The 18,709-nt window shown below is 46.8% G+C and overlaps 1 long non-coding RNA gene across 2 annotated transcripts; it reads right to left on the minus strand.

Moving 5' to 3' along the window:
• Positions 1 to 209: 209 nt before the first annotated feature.
• On the minus strand, positions 210 to 17,728 carry LOC148223842 (uncharacterized). 2 transcript variants are annotated; one of them, XR_015802982.1, is made up of 3 exons: positions 17,545 to 17,726; positions 15,420 to 15,524; positions 210 to 5,627 (listed from the first exon to the last, which is right to left on the minus strand). It is a non-coding gene; the product is annotated as an uncharacterized LOC148223842 (long non-coding RNA). The 2 variants fall into 2 exon arrangements; XR_015802983.1 differs by lacking the exon at positions 210 to 5,627 and adding an exon at positions 13,810 to 14,315 and having other exon boundaries at positions 17,545 to 17,728.
• Positions 17,729 to 18,709: the final 981 nt, after the last annotated feature.

An 18,709-nucleotide genomic window follows, 5' to 3' on the forward strand; every position in this document is an offset into this window, starting at 1 on the left:
ACCTTTCCTCATCCTCCCAGGTGTCTTGGTTTGAAAGACAGATGTCTGCTAAGAAAGGCAGGAGCCTCTCTTGAAATGGAAAATGTAAACCCCCTCCCTTCAAATTATTATAATCTTGAAATTAAAGGGCTCTCAGGCAAAGATATGGGAATAGGAATAATAGTTCTTTACTAAGAAAATTAAAATAGAAATACAGTATTACAAAAAACAAAAACAAAAACAAAAACAAAAACAAAAACAAACCCAAAACACTGACAGAGTGAGAATCCAAGCTGACCCCGTCAGTCAGTCAGGGGTTGGTGCAGTCCCATTCCATGGTGGCTGCATCCTCCTGCAGTGACAGATGTGGCTCTGCTGGAGCAGGGCTCCTGGAGAAGGTGCAGTTTTCCTCCCAAGGTCCAGTGATGATGTGGAAAGTTCCAGTTTTCCTCTGGGATCCAGTGGGAAAAGGCTGCCCTGGTGTTCCAAACCTCAGATTTTATCTGGGCAGGAAATGCTTGGCTCCTCCCCCTGGGTGCAGCATCTCCCAATGGGATGATGGAATTTTATCAGTTAATTATTAGTGGAACCCAATGGGATGATGGAATTTTATCAGCCATGCCCTGGGACTCCATGGCCCATTAACAGGAGATATCTCCTGCAGGAAGGAGATTTCTCCTGTGGAAAAGATAAAGAACACTGCCCCAGCTGTTTGACAGATGTTCCATTAGCAGAGAATATCTCCCACAGAGATCAGGATCACTGCCCCAGCTGGTTTAACAGATGGTGATAGAATACACACTTTTGTTCACATCCTGTATTGCAACCCAAGACACCAGGACACTGGGAAATTCCTCCCTCAGCACTTCTCAACCATCCTTGTCCTGCAGTCTCCCACTGATGGAACCAGGAGCTAAAACTTGTGTGGGTTGGAGATTTTGTGTTTAATTTGTGTGTTCCACCAGCAGAGATTGAAAGGGAGCCTGATCCCAGCTTTTAGATTGCATTTGTTCCACAGGATCTGCACTAATTCTTCCCTAAATCACTTGGCTGCAGGAAAAACTGATTTTATTTATTTATTATTGTGACCTTTCAGTGCTTAAAGGAGGCCTTTAAGAAAGATGGGGACAAACCTTCCAGCAGAGTCTGTTGCAACAGGATATGAGGTGCAGGTTTTAAACTAAAAAAGAGTCAATTTAGATTAAAAATAAGAGAGAAGTTTTTTTTATTATGAGGCTGATAAACACTGGCACAGGTTGCCCAGAGAAGCTGTGGCTGCCCCATCTCTGGAACACTGAAGGTCAGTTTGGATGGGGCTCTGAAGATGTCCTTTAAAGGTCACCTGTCAGCCAGGTACCCATTTTCAGAGATTTTCCAACATTCACTAAATCATTTTGAAAACCTTCAGAGACTTGAATTTCTCAGTCCTGCTCCTTAAGGAATTTCTTAGTCCTGGGTCCTGCTTTGCTCCCATCACCCAGCTTGATCTGAATTGACATAAACTGCAGTGTCTCAAACCTCTTCTTTTCTTTCCTAAATAAAGTCTGAAATACCTTCACCTCTGTGGCTCCCTGTGATGCTGTGTCCTGCCTCACTGCACATTACACCAGAAAAATCTTTTTTCTCAGCTGCAAACAGCACTGCCAATGATTTTGTATCATCAGCTGGGTCATTGGCAGAAATGTGATGGCTCCCTGTGTTACTTCAGCACCAGCTCTGCACTGATTTTGGCCAGGAAGCCAAAGAGCAAAGCCGTGATCCATCCCTTTCCCTGCTGGGGTTGGAGAGTGACCCACGGATTTTGGGCAAGCAGCACCACTCGAGATTCCTGACCCACGGATTTTGGGCAAGCAGCACCACAGGAGATTCCTGACCCACGGATTTTGGGCAAGCAGCACCACAGGAGATTCCTGACCCTCGGATTTTGGGCAGGCAGCACCACAGGAGATTCCTGACCCTCGGATTTTGGGCAGGCAGCACCACAGGAGATTCCTGACCCTCTGATTTTGGGCAGGCAGCACCACACGAGATTCCTGACCCACGGATTTTGGGCAGGCAGCACCACACGAGATTCCTGCGCCAAGCGAAACGCTCAGCTTCCCTTCCTGCCATCCTCCTCCTCTCACCCACACACCCACTCACACTCGGTTTATTTAAGCCCCCAGAGAAGCAACCAGGAGAGAGAGAGAGAAAGAGAAATAAATAATAAAAAAATTATCTGAGACAACGTGCACAAAGCCAAGTGGTTGTGGCCAGGGAGTTTGCAGCGCCCAGCGAGGGGTGGCTGAGGATGTGGTTGGGACCACAAACGGCTTCTCCATCACTTATCTCACCGAGGCAGAGCTATCACAACTCTCCCACACACCAGCCCAGCAGGGTCTGAAACACCAAACGGCCTCAGACTTAAAAGGGAATTATTTATTTACCCTGCTGTGAGATGTTTTTAATTAAGGTTGTGGCCAGAACTCCGCCTGGCGTTCGTAAGCGACGTTGAGACGCCTCATTATGGATTCAAAAGCCTCTGGAATTTGGATGGGCTGTCCAGCAAAGTGATGCTGCTTATTGTAATTGGATTGGATAGGATTCAATTTCTGGAGAGATGTCCTTGTTCAAAAGAACTCAGTGGCCCACTGACCCTCCAGCTGACCCTTGTATTCCCTACAGAGATGGGGAAGGTCTTGGAGATCTTAAACCTCTGGAATCCTGGAAACCTTCACCACCACAAAAATAACAACAGCTGAGTGCTCTTGACCACAGGGAAAAGTTCAATGCCATCTCGTGGTTCAATGTGCACCAAAAAAAAAGGGGAAAAAAACCAAAACCAAATTATTCCACACCTTTGGGACCAGTCTGAGCTACGTGGTGAATCTGCCTTGTGGTTTGAATCTCCATAATTGGTGCTATCAAACATCACAGGGGGAGCGTGCAATAATATACTCAGTTCAAAAAATCTCACAAAACCTATTCCTGGCTGGAATATGGAGGGAGGAATATAATCCCAGCCCACTCCAAAGCACTTTTCATCAGGCGAGGTTTTCTTTCTCCTGCAAGCCTCTGTTTCCGTTTTGATATGATTTTAAAATAAAAAACATATAATCTAAACTGTTACAGCAATTTTTCATGTGTTTGAAAACCACAATGAGCAAATATTTTAGGAACAGTTGCTCTGAGGAAAAAAAAAAAAAAGATGCTGTAGGAGAAAAAAAAAAAAAAGAAGAAAAGAAAAAGCAAGGATTTTCTTCAGGGGAAAAAACACCTCTTCACCCAAAGCCCATGTTTGGCCTTTTCCTTGAGAAAGGGGTGAAAAACGCATGGTTCAGTAAAAGCTGAACATTCCAAAGGGTGTGAAATGAGCTGGGGTGAGAATTAGCCTTGTTCTGACTCTTTCAGAGTCTCAAGTCACCTCATAGCTCTGTTTCTTTCCAGCTCGGAGACAGAGGAAACAATTTGTACAAATGATTGCCTGGAGAAAGGCCACAGCAATTTGTATATGCTAATCAGGCTGTACCTGCCAATCATGCCTTATTTTCAGTAGTATCTGCGGTTTGCGAATGCACAGAGTCAGAGCAGGGGATCTATTCATAGACACAAGCCAAAATAGATGTATTTTCTCTGGTCAGAGGCATCACAAAAGCATCCTCCTTAAAATTATGCAACAGTTTGCTATTAGCAGTGATTCATGGATGCCAGCCGGAATAAATTTATAAATAGATAAAGCTGATCTCTGGGACATTCCTGAGTCATCTGGAAGCCAACCTTTGCTTTTGGAGGACAGGATGACCCAGCTTTTCCCTTTGCCAGTTGTACTACTGTGAAAATTGGATGTGTGTGTGTGTGTGTGTGCCTGCCACAAGCTGTTTGCAACCTTGCAAGGAGATACATGGAAAAAATCGATACCGAGGCAAGAATTAATATCAAGGCAAGTATTAATACCAAGGCGAGAATTAATATCCAGGCAAGTATAAATACCAAGACAGGAATTAATACCAAGGCAGAACAGCTCAAATCCTCCAACTCATCCCTTCTTTTCAGGCTGATTTTGTATTTCAGTTGAGTCAGTTAAAGGGGCCCCATTTATGACAGCAGCTCCTGCTGATGCTCAAATCCTTGGGAAGCACTCAGCACTTTGGCGTTGGAACTTTGGAAATCGAGAGTTTGGGGCTTCGGGATGATTTGCTGCTTCTTGGTGCTGAGCTGAGAAGCCCTGAGGATTCCAGAGCAGGGGAAAAGGGGACCTGAGGATCACCCAGCTGCCTCCCTGACTCACAGAGTCACTGCACGTGGCAGTGAGGGTGACAATGAGGGAACAGCAACAGGCTGCCCAGGGAAGCGCTGGGAACACATCCCTGGAAAGGCAGTGTTATAAATACACGTTGTGGTATTTGCAAATATTAGGGTGGATACTATAAGTGTGGTGTTGAAGTGGTTTTTAAGAGGTAGTTTTCTTTAGGAGTAACATGGGCTGGTAAAGTGGCTTTGTCGTAAGTGAACTGCCTGCTTGGTTGGATAAAACCCAATAAAGACACCTACTGCTGATATATCAGTTATCAGTACTGACTGCAAAAATTGAAGAACACAGCCAAAATTAAGATTGATAAGAAAAAGAAATTCAAACCACAGCCAAGAAACACACATACTCTAAAAAGACCAACTCGAGGAGTGGCCATGTAAAACAGTTGCTGGAACATGGAAAATAGTTTATAGAAAAGTTTGAAAATGCATTATAGGGCAATGAATATGCAAAGGGCTGATGAATTTAAAGGGTGTTTCCAAAACAGCTGGGGTGCTCCTGGCTGAATGCCAAGCACCCAGCCATTATAACCTTTAGCTTTATTGTTTGTCTCTTATTGTCTTTTATTAAACCTTTTAAGATCTACCAGGAAAGTGAACCTTTCACAGCTGGAAAGTGGATGTGGCACTTGGGGACAGGGTGATGCTGGGGCAGTGGTTGGACTCGGTGGTCTCAGACCTTTCCCACCCTGAATTAATCTCTGATTGCATGAAACTGTTCCAGCAGGGCTGGTTTGGGAAAGCTGCCAGCCAAGTCTTTCCCTGGAGCAGTTTCAGTCCAGCAGAAATGCCAAGGAAAACATCAGCAGCATGGGAAGCCTGGCCAAAAACCTGGGGAGACCCCCCCTCCATCCTGCTACTGTGTCACCATCCATCACAGGGGCTCTGGGAGAGGTGAAAGTGAATTTACTCACCCATACAAATTGCTGATTTTCCGTGACCTGAGGGAACAAGGAGCCAGGTATTTTTGGAGCTGCTGGAGCAAGGTATCAGCTGCTCGTGTGTGTCTGTGAGCAGCTGTTTATGAAAATTTTAAGCCCAAACCTTTTAAGTTTTTGCTGTTTTACAGACCATGGCTTCAAGCCGTGACTGGAAGTGAATTTCTCTCTTTACTGGACTGCAAAGAGCCGAGCTTTGGGATGGAAATCTCAGCTAATGCAGCTGCCACAGCAGCAAGAGTTGAGTTCATGCTCCCAGAGTTGAGTTCATGCTCCCTGCCCCAGCCTGCCAGGGGAAAATACCAAATATCTCCCTTACCTGGCAGGGATCTCAAAGCAGATTGCAAATAAAAGTCTTGGAAGGGTCCTGGAGAGCTGGGCCATGGCTGGAGCCCCTCTTGATCAAGCACTTGGTCTCTTCTGGAGGGGATAAATCTGCTTTAGAAGAGCTCTTTCAGAAAGGTGCACACAACCAAAATAGGGATGAAAAAATTCCCTGGTTGTGAATGAGCTGACACGAAGTCAGATTTTTCCATCAGTGCCCCAAGCCTCTGTTTTCTCCTCATTTTCCTCCCTGCTCTCCCCTCCAGGTGCTACTGAAGCTGCCTCTCCTCCTGGGCTCTGGAGCTCCCTCACAGCCATCTCCACCTCCCAGCTCAGCTCCATCACCCTCCAGCTGCTGTTCTCTGCTCCTTGGTCCTCATTCCTTCACATTTCCTGACCCAAATGGCCCCTCCTTTCTCTGAGAGTTGACTTTCCACACCACATCCATCCCAGCCTTACTTCTTGCTTGAAGTTCCTCATCCAACTTAAACCAGTGCCCAAGAAATGTCCCTGCTACTTGTGGAAGTCAAAACAGGTGAGATGTGCATTAAAACTGCTGGGTGGAAGTCTGTAAACTCAGAGTCTGTGGGAAGACAGGTGAAGTTTAGGCTGGAAAATAAGTTTGTGATGGAGAGAAATCTTCATCAGGGACCATGCAATTGGCTAAGGGATTATTGTACCAACTCAGCATTTGTATTTCACTCAGGATCCCAAAGTTTTAAATTATCTGCAAGGAGAGAAGAGGGAGGGGGATGAAATTGGGCATCCAGCTTAATTCTGAACTGGAAAAACCAATAGAAATCCAGGTGCTGAGACCCAGACACAAAGCCTGGACACAAAGCACTCCCCTGTTGACCAAACAGACTTTAACCAAGCCACAGCCTTGCCCCTCTCTGTGCTTCTGAAGCCATAGGATATTTTTCTAGACTGTGTCTCCTCTCATTCCATCACCAATCACCAGTCCCAGACAAATCTCCCACCACATCAGACTTTTCCTGGAATTGGAGATGGGAAAGGAGAGCAGCCAGAATCCATCTCTGAGACAACCCATGTCACAGGGAGGGAGACAAAAATAAGAGGGGGACACCTTTTTATTTTTATTTTTGCTTGTCTAGAAAGTGGCAGGAAGACTTTTTGCCTCCCAAATGATGAGTAAGATGAGTCAGGATGACCCAGCTCTCCTCCCCAGGCCTGTCTTCACCTGTCAGCTGGATTTTGCTTGTTACAGTGCAGAGTTGGCCTCTGAGGGTTTGAGTATTCAAACAAGAATACAACAAAGACAACAACACAAAAACATGTCTCAGACAAGTAATGCTACAGGGAGAAAGATGAAGGTAGGGGAGGGAACCTCTTTTTGCTTGTCTGGAAAGATTTATTTATTTATAGCTCTGCCACAACAGTGCCAGAGCAGGGCTTTGACTCCAGCCAGCCAAAGAGGTTAAAATCAGATTTTCCTTCCAGTTTTGAGCTAACCACATCAGCTTTGCCAAATTTGCAAAGATTCTTCACAACATCAAGTGCTCAAGGACGGTGCCTTGCTCCATGTGCTCACCCCCAGTTTTGGGCACTTTCATGGGCACTGAACACCAGCTTGCAATCCAGCACGGAGAGGAAAAAAAAAAAGGGTTATAGAGAAAAGAAAAAAGACAATATATAAAAAGGATAATAGAGGGGAGATTATCATGAAGGATAAACAGAAGAGTTTGTAGATTTTGGTTTCCAGAAGTTACAAGTTTTAGTTCCTGAGTTCTTTTGCAGCAAGCAGGGGGTGGAGCAAATATTTCTCTATAAAACCCATCAAGGGAAGACAGAGAATCACAAAATGGTTTGGGTTGGAAGGGACCTTAAAGATCATCCAGCTCCACCCCTGCCATGGGCAGGGACACCTTCCACTGTCCCAGGGTGCTCCAAGCCCTGTCCAGCCTGGCCTTGGACACTTCCAGGGATCCAGGGGCAGCCACAGCTTCTCTGGGCACCCTGTGCCAGGGCCTGCCACCCTCACAGGGAACAATTCCTTCCCAATATCCCACCTAACTTCAGCCTAAGACCATTCCCCCAGCTTAGCCCATTCCCCTTTTTAGTCTCTTTTCAAAATATGCAACCCATCGTGGCTCTTTCTACCACAGGACTTCGTTTCCCCAGCTAAGAATCCACATTTCAATCAGAATTCCTGGTCCCTGGCTGCTGTTTTCCCACAGCATGCAGCAAGTGATTTTCTCCAGTCCTCAAGGGGCTCACCCAGAGATGCTGGGATATATAACATTTATTGGGAAGGAAGGAAGAAAAAAAAAAATCCCCTTTTGAGCAATTATGTCTAGGCACAGATTTATGGATTCATGTCTCCCACGCCCTGCCAATCACACCGTGCTATCTCCAGTTCCTACAGAGCCTTACACTCCCTGATCACAAAAATAAACACAAAAGTTAACTCCAATAATGAGCAGTCACAGAGAGTGGGTTCAGCTCCCTAAACACAGTCCTGGGAAAGGCTCTGGGTTCTCCCAGCTGACCCTCAGCACTGTCTCCATCCGAGGGAGAGATTTCCACAAATCTTCTTCTGCAGCTGACATGGCTCAGGGATGCCAGGTCTTCTCCAATGGCATCATATTTTATTATTATAAAAATAATAATTATTATTATTAGGACACCTTTCTTCAGAGAAACAAATACCACTGGGGGTTTTTTGGGGGGTTTTTTTCACTTCTCAGGCACGGACTTGTTGGAATGACTCCAGGGGGGTCCAGGAGATGCTCCAGGGCTGGAGCCCCTCTGCTCTGGAGGGGCTGGGAGAGCTGGGGGAGCTCACCTGGAGAAGAGAAGGATCCAGGGAGAGCTCAGAGCCCGTTGCAGAGCCTAAAGGGGCTCCAGGAGAGCTGGAGAGGGACTGGGGACAAAGGATGGAGGGACAGGACACAGGGAATGGCTCCCACTGCCAGAGGGCAGGGATGGATGGGATATTGGGAAGGAATTGTTCCCTGTGAGGGTGGTGAGCCCTGGCACAGGGTGCCCAGAGAAGCTGTGGCTGCCCCTGGATCCCTGGAATTGTCCAAGGCCAGGCTGGATGGGGCTTGGAGCAGCCTGGGACAGTGGAAGGTGTCCCTGCCCATGGCAGGGGGTTGGAACAAGATCAACTTTAAAGTCCCTTCCAACCCAAACCATTCTTTGATAAGATCACACCAAGAGGGCTCTTCAGCAATGATTCAATTACAACAGCAAATACAAAATTGGTTTGAGGTTGAAAATGCATCATTTTGTCCACAATGCAAAAAAAAAAAATCTATTTTCCTCTGGGTTCCTCTTTGAAATCACTCCCATCAAAAGTGGGGCTCAAGAGCTGTTTGGGAGCACAGGCAGAGAAGCTGCTGCTGTTTTAGGGCAGGATCTCTCTGCCCCATCACAAATATTTCACCATGGATGTCTCCACTGCTGCCTCACTCCACTGCCAACAAAAACAATCCCACATTCCCTGGGCACAGTAAGACACACATCAGAAGTTCAATCTTTTGTCCTTTCAGTGACTTTTTCACTCCATGGGACCCCAGCAGGAGCTCAGGGTCAGAAGCTCAAAGAGATGCATTTTCCATCCAGGCATTTCTTGTTAAGAAAAGTGAATCCTCCAAACACCCAGAGGTGCCCAGAGGAGCCTGAGGTGATGCCCATGGATGTTAGAGCTGTTTTCAGGCTTCATGACTTCACTCTTTTATTCCTGACCTTCTTCACACCATGCAGTGGACTAAGAAAAAAAAAGTTTGGATCAAATCCTCAATTATTGCTGCTCCTCACAAGGATTTGGGATGCCCTGACCTCCCCACACTGTGCTGAAGGACCTCACCTTGGTGATTCCCACCACACAGATTTCAAACCCACAGACCTGTGGGGACAGCAGATTTGAAATTGGCCAATTTTGTGTTCTTTTAAACGGTGAATGCAGCCAGGAAGGCAGGGAGGAGGGGAAATAAGAGCAAAGAGCAAAGCATGGCTCTCAGCAGCCTCTGCTGGGGTGTGATGGATGCTGTATTTGTACAGATCAATGATCCATGGCACTGGGGAACAAATCCATTACAAGCAATGCGTGATTTTAACAGTGAACCTTCACTCCTTTGGGTTTCCATTTTTTCGTGAATATTCTTGACAAAATACACATTTTTAGGTTTCCCCCTCCCTGGCTTGGCCATCCTTATCACACCAGGTCTGTGAAAACAACTCAGCACCTCCTTTTTGGGCAGGACAAAAAGCCCAGCCCAGTCCTTTGGACAGTATTTCATGAGGAACAGTTAATCATCTTAACTGCTCCTGCCTTCCTGAATAAAAGATTGCAGTTCTTTTGCTTTCATCTCCATGCAACTGGAGAGGGAGAACCCTCCAGCTCATCCTGTGAATCCCCTTATTCCTTTTTACATTTCAAAAGGCAGCTATTGTGCAAAAATACATCTTAAAAGCCCCAGAGCTCTGAGGGTTTTTTGCTTTATTTTCCCTTCCCAGCACCTCAGTGGATTTCATCTAACAAACTGTCACCTTCAGCTGGGGTTTGGGCATAATGGGTTTTGCTGCTTGGGTTTGTTTTTTTCCCCTAGCAGTCCAAATCTTTGCTTTTTGAGCCTTTGGTGTGTTTGGGATTCGTCTCCTGGGCTTTCCTTAGGGGTCACTGGCACCAGAATTTCCTCTGTTACAGGTGGAGACCTGAGATGCAGAGACTCTGTCCCAGATCTTCTGAGGTGTTTTCCCACTCAAGCCCAGACTTTTTGTCACCTGGACTTGGTGACCCACACTGGCTCAGAGAACTGAGCCACATTCTCACCATTTTAACCTCATGATCAAATTCAACCCCATCTTATGAGCATTTTTATCTTTGCATCCTCACCTTCCCACCTTCTGTATTTTAGTTCCAGCCTGGCCTTGTGCAGCCCCCTCCCAATCCACATCCACATTTGGGGAAATGCTGGACCCCCCTTCCTTACTCTCCATCACCACCTGAGTGCATTTTGTGTTGTTTAATCTCCTTTTTTGAACCCCAGCCTTCATCCCAGTCTTCAAACTTTGCTTCATCCCAAACTGGTCTCGAGGACAGCTACTAGACAATAATAAAATATAATCCAATATTAGATAATAATAGAAGCTGGAAGCTGAAGCTGCAGAAAGGATTTGCCCTTGGAGGAGATTTCTGCAGCCACAGGAGGCAAAGCTTAGCAGAGGTCCCGTGAGAATCCCATCACTGCAGGAAAGACAGCAGTGGTTCATCTGTGCATCCCAAACTCCTCAGAGCTCCTGGGGGACCTGCACACTCCCAGAAAACCAAGACAAAGGGTCACAGGAAGCTCGGAGTGGCTCTAAAGGCCCCAGGCTCTGTGCAGAGAGCTGAATTTTTAATATCCAGCACTAGTCCTGGGGCTGCCCGTGCCCACGTTCAGTGCAGGGGTGTTACAGAGCAAATGTCTTTCCAGAAAAAAAATTTCTTCACATGCTCCCAAGCCAAGGGGGTGAATGAGCTCTTCTGGTGCCCATCTCCCAGCTCTGTTAAACATCAAGACTTTTATGAGTGCAACCAAGTAGATACAAGGGCTTCCATGAGGTTTAGGGAGGCTGTGAATTCATTGTGTTGTGTCAGTTTTGTTGTGTGGAATAAACTGGGGTGGATCCATCCATGGCTGATATCTGCCAAGGTCCAGCTCTGCCCTTGACAGCAGTAACCTCTGCACACAACCATGGAATTATTTTGGGTGGAAAAGGACTCCAAGATCACCAAGATCAATCTGTGACCAATCCCCACCATCCCAGAGCACTGAGTGCCACATCCAGGACACCTCCAGGGATGGAGACTCCAAACCTCCCTGGGCAGTTCCAATGCCTGACCAACCTTTCCATGAAGAAATTCATCCTGATGACCAAAATTCTTCCTGATACCCAAATCCTTTGCTTCTTCTGGTCTAAATGTGTTTATCAGAGCTGTCCCTATAACCACAATTCGAAAAAAAAAAAAAATTGATTATTTGTGACACTGAGAATCACCCGGGATCCAAAGATGTTATTCTATTCTATTCTATTCTATTCTATTCTATTCTATTCTATTCTATTCTATTCTATTCTATTCTATTCTATTCTATTCTATTCTATTCCATTCTATTCTATTCTATTCTATTCTTTTCTATTATTTTCTATTCTTTTCTATTCTATTCTATCTTATTATATTATATTTTATACTTTCCCAAAAGGTGTTGTGAGAATCTTTTAAAACAAAGTAAGCTGAAAAAAAATGTAAATGGAACTTTTAAATGAGAAAATTGAAGCGTTTTCATGCAAGACTGCTAAAATGTTTCAGTTGTCAAAATGTTTCAGCTTGTGCATCTTTCCAGCAGAATTGATGGGTGTATTAACAGGAAATCTGGGAATGTTTCTGACAACCAGATGAGTTCTTTTGGTTGAATTTCCCATTGCCCTGGCTCCAGGGGGAGCAGGTCAGGTTCTGCTCCACCACAGATCTGAGCTGCTGCTCTGACAAATGCAGCGAATTTTTGGGTGAGATGAGACAAACCTTGGCTCCCATCACTGCAGAGTGGGACTTGTGCCCCTTTTGTGCATTTTTTTTGTCAGTGCTGAGAGTGAGTCTGCAACCAGCAAAGCTCAGTGCAGGGAATGTGGCATCCTGGGAGCTGGGGCTGTGTGTGTGACATGGATGGAAAGGATGGAAAATATCCAAATAATCCAAATATCCAAACCAGCACACTGAGCACTGAGAACAACAGAGCCTGAGCTCTGCCTGCTCAGCCAGAGATGCTGGAGCTCCAGAGATGCTGTACTGCAACCCCCAGAGGGAGGAGAAGGATTTAGGGAGACATTCCAGCCCCTTCCAGGCCATAAAGGGGCTCCAGGAGAGCTGGAGAGGGACTGGGGACAAGGGATGGAGGGACAGGACACAGGGAATGGCTCCCACTGCCAGAGGGCAGGGATGGATGGGATATTGGGAAGGAATTGTTCCCTGTAAGGGTGGGCAGGCCCTGGCACAGGGTGCCCAGAGAAGCTGTGGCTGCTCCTGGATCCCTGGAATTGTCCCAAGGCCAGGCTGGACAGGGCTTGGAGCACCCTGGGACAGTGGAAGGTGTCCCTGCCCATGGCAGGGGTGGAGCTGGATGATCTTTATGGTCCCTTCCAACCCAAACCATTCTGTGATTCTCTGTCTTCCCTTGATGGGTTTTATAGAGAAATATTTGCTCCACCCCCTGCTTGCTGCAAAAGAACTCAGGAACTAAAATTTGCAACTTCTGAAAACCAAAAGCTACAAACTTTCCTTTTTATAATCTCCCTTCTATTATCTTTTTTTAATGTTGTCCTTTTTCTTTTCTCTATAATCCTTTTTTTCCTCTTACTCCTCCATGCTCTCCTCCACTGATCCCCATTACCTGCTCCTCCAGAGGCACAAACCTTTCCCCAGAAAACGTCTCAGTTTGGAGATCTGCTGGTTCTATTTCAAACCCCAACATTAACCCTAAAAGCAGCTTGATTTCTTTCCCAGGTGCTTTAACAGAAGATCTTGCCTCTACCTACAAACCTTGACCAGTAGAGAGAGATCTAAAGATGGGAACAGTCAGGGATTCTGCACGCTGCTGTCAAAGCTGAGCAATTCAAGATGAAAGCACTGAAATGCTCATCCTCCTCCACTCCCACACCTCACCATAAAGCTTGAGGGGACATTTCAGGCCTAAAAGTGCCTCTGTGTGACCAGACAGCTGCTGAAAAACCAGGGGAAGGTGCCAGGATCTCCTGCCACTGGTGGTTTTATTTGCACCATCATTCCCAGCTGCCATCCCACATCCCAACTCTCCAGGGCTGAACGAGCCCAGCGCTGGACTTCTGCACACCCAGGCCAAAACATCATTTTCCGGTTTAAAAAGGCCTTGATTACATTAAAATACCCTTTGAGGATGGAGACTCCCTCGGCAGGAGGGAGCCAGAATTCCTCTCTAATCACTGTGCAGTGCTAAATCGAGGTTTTCCAGCCTCTTGGAGAAATTTGTAGGCGAGGCACCGGAAAGGCTCCGGAGCTGCTGTTGAATTTTGATGCTGTTCATCCATTATGGATGAAGAGGTTTTTATGTAAGAGTCTTTCCCTGGCGTTCATCTGAGGCCAGGCTGTCCCAGGCTGAAAATTCACAGAGGGAGAAGGGACACAGAGCTGGGATCGCTGCTTTTCTCCCGACAACTGGGAGCACTCAGCTTCCAAGTAACAAAAAAAAAAAAAAAAAAAAAAAAAAAAAAAAAAAAAAAAGCCTCCAGTATTTAATAAAACCTTGTCCTCCCTGCAAGGTACATCCTTCTGTGTGAAATATGCATAAAGCCTGCGTTTGGACATGGATCATGCTGTGTTTTTTGGATGCAAGAACACCTCTTGCTGGCAGCTTTACACCTGGTGGATAGAGGGACTTTGCAGGGAAGTATTTCCCTCCCATCCTCTTGGATAATGCTCTGACCACATCTCCCCTGTGGCTGGTGAGCCAGCCAAGCCTTGCTTGCTCTGCTCTCTTTAAACAGGAGGATTAATTAAGCTGGAGAATTTGCTAATGCACTGTTAGATCTGTCCACAGACAAGGTGGGGAAATGAACCACAGTTAATTAGCAAAGGTATTATTAATAAAACAACCGGATCAGAACCTGCCTGGGAGGATAATCTCTGACTGCCCCTCAGCTCAGCCTTAAAAAATCTGGTTAGAATGGCTTTGGACATCTCTTTTATTTTCTCCTCTTGACTCTGCCAGCCAGCACGGAGGGTTTTCCACATATTTGTTCATTCTCCTGCAGGGACAGCAAACAGACAAGGGAATGTTGACCATGTCCTGCTGACACCCTGCCTGTGGTTGCAGAGCCCACAGGGCCTGGCTGCTGGAGTGTTTCCATGTCTCCATTCCTTTGGGTAGGGCATGGGAAGTGTTCACAGCCCTGGAAGGGTCTCCTGGCTGTCCACAACTCCCTGACAGGAGGTGGAGACGGGGGGGATTGGGCTCTGCTCCCAGGGAACAGGGACAGGAGGAGAGGGAATGACCTCAAGTTGTGCCGGGGAGGTTTAGATTGGATATTTAGGGAAATTTCTTCATGGAAAGGGTGTCCAGCCCTGGCCCAGCTGCCCAGGGCAGTGCTGGAGTCCCCATCCTTGGAGGGATTTAAAAGCCATGTGGATGTGGCACTTGGGGACATGGGATGGCCTTGGCAGTGCTGGGGGAATGGTTGGACTGGATGATTTTGGAGCTCTTTTCCAAACCAAGGAATTCTCTGATTCTACAGCAGCCACGGGGAGAGAGGCCACCACTTTTTTAGCAGATCTGCCCAGAGACAAAACCCTTCACAGTCAAAGAGCCTCAAAGTCAACAGGACACCTCATCATCCTTTAAAAAAGCCAAGGATTGGCATAAACACAGGACAGAGGTGTCACTGCAAGGGATCCCCTTTATAATGGAGGAGCCCCATTATAGCTGGGGCAAACCATAAACTTTACACTCTCCTGGTGCACAGTAAATCCCATTTCCAGCCTCCCTTCCTGTAACACCCACACTGGAACAAGCTCTTTCCAGTGCCTCTAAACCCCATTCCCATGGGAAATGCCATGAATTATTCCAGGTGAAGCTGCCCCTCGGTGAGCAGAGGGCTTCGTGCTGCCCCTCCTGTGCTCTGTGTCTGCTCCCTGGTGTCACCACTGTGACTCTGAGCACTGCTGCACATCAAAACATCTTCACTGTGCTCAGCAGCAGCTGCATCTTTGCCCTCCCTTCTCCCCTCAGAGGTTTCAGTGCTTTTAGAAGCTCTCCATAGATAAAAGTGTTTCAATTTGCATCACCTTCCACCCAATTTGAGGCTCCCAGCACGTCCACCAGAGTGGGTATTCCCAAAATACGTGGCACTCACTGAAGCAGGAGTGAAGCTGGGGCATGGCAGAGCAGCTCCTGTGCTTTCCAGGATATTCTCATCTTCTCCACAAATTTCACCAAGTGGCCTTGAAATACCACAGGACTGCAAATAAAAGAATTGAGGATGAAACCTCAGCCTGGGGAGAAAGTGGCTGCTCATTTTTTCCTCCTCATTTGCTGTTCCCATGAGTTGTTTTGTCTTTGCTCTGGGATTTCCTGTACTTTCCTGTATAGAGGAATTTCCTGTACAAACCTATAGGTTTTTCTATGCCCTCTTTGGATCCCAGGACAGCCTGTTTATATCCAAAAATTCAGCTGGACTTTTAGCCCCTTCAGCTCAGCTGAGTTTGTGTCTCAACATGCCCCTGACACCTCTGGACAGGTAAACTGGACTTTTAACACTTCTGTTGTCTGAAAACTATCCCGAAAGCACAATGCTTTATTCATCCCAAGGGAATGCCAATGGAATCTGGGGTAGCCAGAGTCAAAGAATGAAATTGCCAATGGGAAGAGACTGCCTTGGACGACCAAAGGGATATCCAGGCTGCAGGCACGGGAAAACAGGCAGCAGGGATCTCTGCAATTTAAAAAAATCAAATCTAAAAAAAATTTCAAATGGATTTTTAAAATTAACATTCAATTAAAATTAACATTTTTAAACAATAAAATAGACAATAAGGTTTCAAGTATGAAAAAGCAGGGACACAAATGACCACGATCCAGGTGTAATTAAGCCACTGATGAACAACTTTTGGGTTGGAGGAGGCTCAGGTTCCCCAGCACGACATGGAGCATTGTTAGAAGGAGGCTGCTGGCAAGACAGGCAGGTATTTTTTTTTCCTGTCACGAAGCCAGCAAGTCTCCTCTTCCACAGCAATTATTTGCCTCAGATGCCTAAAAATACAATGCTCTGAGATTTGGAAAACTTTTATTTTATAAAAGAAGTCAGCACTCTGAATTCTTTTGCCGTGAAGCAAGCCAGCACTCGCGTGGATTTTGTCTCATCTCCACCTCGCAGCCTACCCAAAACCCTGTTTCAGTTTCTGCTGTGGATTGTTTTAGGCAATCCCATCACTTTGGAGGTGTTAAATCCGAATTTTTGTTAACCCAGCGCATCCTGGGCTCGTGTGATGAGGGAAGGGGAGGCAGAGCAGAGCCCCAGCGTTGATGGAACACCACAGCTCGGTGCTCTCACAGACAATCTCTGCTTATCACCCAAAATATCCCCGTGAGCTCCAGTTTTAGCTCCAGGCGTGCCTCCAGCCCACACTGGGTGCTCTCCTGCTGGGTGCTGACAGCAGAGCTAATGATCACTAATCTCTGCTTTATTATCATTTAATCCTTTATTTTCCAGGCTCCTTCGGGAAGCAGAGCTGTGTGTGTCACTCCCCTCCTGCTCAGCCCACTCCTCTGCTTTGATCTTTGCCACCTGTTGACCAGTTTGCAGCGGGATGGAGGGAAGATACCCAGCAAAGGGATGATTTTAAGGAGGTAAGAGCCCTTCCAGGCATCACCACTCGCAGGGGATGATCATCATGAAACAGACTCCAGCTTGTGAAGAGCATTCATGTTTCTTCTCAGGCAGAGATTTACATTTTCCTCCTCAAAAGCCTCCCCAGCAGCCACAGAATCACAGAATCATAAAATCACAGAGTCATGGAATGGTTTGGGTTGAGAAGAGAATTTAAAGCTCATCTTGTTCCACCCCCAGTCCATGGGCAGGGACACCTTCCACTGTCCCAGGTTACTCCAAGCCTCATCCAACCCAGCCTTGAGTGTTCCCAGAGATGGAAACTTCTCTGGCCACCTTGCACCAATGTTTTAACATCCTCATTAAAAAAAAAAAAAAAAAATCATCCAAATACCTCATCTAAATCTCTCCTCTTTTTAATTTAAAACCATCAACCCTCGTGCTGTTGCTGCAGACCCAACTCAAAGTCTGTCTCCATCTCTCCTGGGATGTGTCTCTCCCCTTTAAGTGTTGAAAGGTGTCCCTGGAGCCACCCTTCCTCTGCATCCACGGGTGCCACCAGGGAGGGAGGGGTGGCCCCAGGCTTGTTTTCCGGTGTTGTTTGGAGATGCCAGAGCTTTGGATGTGTGAGTCATCCCCGTACCAAACCCACCCGTGCCATTTCAGGAGCTCTTCCCTGCGAGTTTGCTCGGCTGCTCGGCTTCCAGCTCCCGATCCGCCGCTCCCAGGCATGTGCTCTGCAATCTGGGGGAGGAAAGGCTTTCTCAGATCCTCCTGGGTTTGCCCTCAGCTCCTCAAGAAACTGGGAAAGGGATGAAACAGAGCGTTTCCTGCCAGCAGAGGGGATTTGACCTGGCACTAAACCCATTGCCTGCAGAACAGTCGCTGGAGAGGAAAGAAAGGACGGAGAGGAAAGGCGCAAATCCTTTTGCATTCCGGGCTCCCAGGGAGGAAATCCAGTGCCAATGAATTATACAAATGCTTATGCAATTAGAAGGAGCTACAGTCAGTCCTCCTGCAGCCAAAAATAGCTGTGTGCACCAGCAAAGGGCCTGCCTGCCTTCACATCTCGTTAGGAGGAGAAAACACTCCGGGCTGGTGAGTGGGAGAAGATTCAGACAGAACAAAATATCCCTGGCTGGGAATGCTGGAGGGCAACGAGACACAGGGGTGGGACACACAGCTGGCCCCACGTTTCCTCCTTCCCAATGGGTGTCTTGGAATCATGGAATGGTTTGGGTTGGAAGGGTCCTTAGAGATCATCCAGCTCCAGCCCTGCCGTGGGCAGGGACACCTTCCACTGTCCCAGGGTGCTCCAAGCCCTGGAGGAGCAGGTGATGGGATCAGTGGAGGAGAGCATGCAGGGGAAAGAGGAAAAAAAAAAAAAAAAGGGGTTATAGAGAAGAGAAAAAGGACACTATAAAAAAAGGATAATAGAGGGGAGATTATCATGAAGGATAAACAGAAGAGTCTGTAGATTTTGGTTTCCAGAAGTTCAAAGTTTTAGTTCCTGAGTTCTTTTGCAGCAAGCAGGGGGTGGAGCAAATATTTCTCTATAAAACCCATCAAGGGAAGACAGAGAATCACAGAATGGTTTGAGTGGGAAAAGACCTTAGAGATCATCCAGCTTCACCTCCTGCCATGGCAGGGACACCTTCCACTGTCCCAGGGTGCTCCAAGCCCTGTCCAGCCTGGCCTTGGACACTTCCAGGGATCTGTGCCAGGGCCTCATCATCCTTAAATTCAAGCCCTTTGATGATCTTTAATGTCCCTTCCATCCCAAACCACTCTGGGATTCTGAGACATGGCCCTGAAAT

This window comes from Sturnus vulgaris, chromosome 4, assembly GCF_052056855.1.
Source record: "Sturnus vulgaris isolate bStuVul1 chromosome 4, bStuVul1.hap1, whole genome shotgun sequence".
In the NCBI taxonomy this organism is placed as follows: domain Eukaryota; kingdom Metazoa; phylum Chordata; class Aves; order Passeriformes; family Sturnidae; genus Sturnus; species Sturnus vulgaris.